Genomic DNA, 2,500 nt, shown 5'->3' with positions numbered 1-2,500 from the left:
AAATCTTTCTCAAGTTATTCTCTCGGAAGATGCTACAGGTTAGTGATGACCCCAGCGGTGCGGAACAGAGAGGACATTCAAATAGAAACTCCCTATAATCTCGCTCTCACCGCCCTGGGGACTGGCTTGTGGTCACAACTGGATATCGCAAGAGCCTCTTTATCGGGATGATTCGTGATGACTTTTGCACCTTTTACCTTTACAGAGTCATCTCGGGAGACTCGATACCAATAGATATTGATAAGGGACTACACATGTTAAAATTTATGTTGCAGATATTGTGACTCCTTAGATGATCCAGAGGCAGCGTGCCTCTTTTCAGTATAAGTCATTCTGTTAAGTATATACTAGCTTGAATAGCATGGACATTAAGTAAAACGCGTTATCTGCTTACCCTTATTTCATATTTTCCTTTGCCTTTTTTGCTTCTCTTCTCTTTCTTTTCTTTCATAAACATCTCCCTTTCTCCATGATTTCCTATCCTTCTCTTAATTTTTTCGCCTTCTCCTGGGATTCACAAATGCTTTTAGGTACAATTTCCTCTCCTTTGCTCCGGGCGCGGAGGCGGAGGAGAGGGAGACGAAGACTCACCCTCTCGTGGTGGAAACGCCATCGGGTGTCGAGCTTCATTAGATCAGATCAAACTTAAAGTCATAATCCCATATTAACAACTTTTGACTTTAAAGACGCATCACCGACCATGTCGCTGTATCAAAACTTTCAATGGATTACGCTTGTCAAACCCCATTGTATGGCCGAAGAGGCAGTGGGTCAGAGCAGCATCAACAGCTGACTTGGCCTTGTTATCAAAATCCCCAATTCAGTGAACTGAAGGACAGCGATCGCTCTTTACTCTAGGTCGTGATGGCGAAAAATATTGAATTTAGTCAACAAACTGATGATTCGAAATTTCGTCATGAAGATATTTTAAAAGACTAAATAAAGAAATTAAAACAAAAATCTTTATCTCTGTATTATTTGAATATAAACTACAACATCGCATTTATCACATACAATAGATCTATAAGATATATGAAAAAAGAAACCGTTGAAGTTCTGATGAAGTAGGGCTATTAAATAAATCTGTATCGGATTCAATTGTCCTCTTCGTTTGTGGTTTGACTGTTGGTCATTCTTGGAGAGTTATTTCATGAACGACCGTTAGTGTCAGATTGATTGCTGATGTGTACATGACAGTGTATGCAGCCTGTCTACGCAGATGATTCGATTTTTTTCTTCTTCTTTCCAAAGGCCATTGAAGTATTCTCTCTAGATTTTTGCAGATCACACCAGTTTGCAATTTAAGAAAGAGAACTTTGATTCAGTCTAACAATTGTACCAAACCAACTATCAAATAATTTAATAATAGATTGTTTGACTGAGAATTAAGTTGATACATTATATTACATTGAAGCAACTTTCTTTTCATGTCATGGTACGATGAAACAAACACGAGTTTGATGAAAGTCATTCCGTTAGCCATAAAAGAAACTTTGAAATCACATTCAAAATGAGTTAGTACCAAAACCGTAAGCATTTTATACTAAAAGCCATTTGGAAATTTAAAAAGCTGGTACATGAATGACCTGTGTAAAAATAGTAGAAATAAGTCTTCAATAAACACTCATTTCGTTAGCCATAAAACAGTCTCACTGATATGTGTTATGACTTTCAAAGTTTTACCATTTTTTAATCCATACTCTACAAAAACCTCCAGAGAAGACTTCTTTCTGTCAGATTCACTCAAGCCTCTCTTCTTAACTCATTCATACGTTTTCAAATTTTACATAGCACAAATCAGAGATAAAGAATAATAACCAAGGGATTTAAAACGATTTCCCGGAAAAAAGGAGTAACAAAACAAAGCCACATAATCTCTGAAACCCCGGGATACCAGTCCCATGAAGGAAACCCATGTCCCAATAGTAGTCGGTAAGGGATCGTCCCAGCATCCCTAAGAGACCCCCAAAACAGGATGCCCTAGGACCCATTCTCGATGACGAGGATGCTTTCCTGGTGTGACGCTAGCTCGGGCAAGATGGGATGCTCTGCGGAATGGGCCTGAGCCTCAGACTGCCTTTGGCTGCTGCATCAAGCTCCTTCCGGCGACTTTGCTTGTTGGGCGCCCGTGGAAGGTAGTCGACCGATCGTGGTACTTAGTTTGTCTTGATTGAAAGCATATCGTGGTCATGAGTCAGAAGTTGTCTTCATGATGGTAATGATAATTACTGCAATAATTATTCTTGCTGTTATCATTATTATCAAAACAATTGAAGAGAAATAATACCGATGATGATGATAATAATGATATTAACAATAATGATGATAATGTTAGACTAATGACAATGACACTGATATGGATAATAACAGTTATAGTAATGATGATAGTGTTATTAATAATAATGATTACTGATTACAATAACAATAATGATAATGATGATATTGACGATAATAATAATCATTATTACAATGATGATAATGACAATTGTAATGATAGTGA

This window comes from Penaeus japonicus, unplaced genomic scaffold (assembly GCF_977035675.1).
Source record: "Penaeus japonicus unplaced genomic scaffold, GWHDUDI00000001_assembly GWHDUDI00000025, whole genome shotgun sequence".
Lineage (NCBI taxonomy): Eukaryota > Metazoa > Arthropoda > Malacostraca > Decapoda > Penaeidae > Penaeus > Penaeus japonicus.
Note: the sequence above shows the minus strand (reverse complement) of the source record.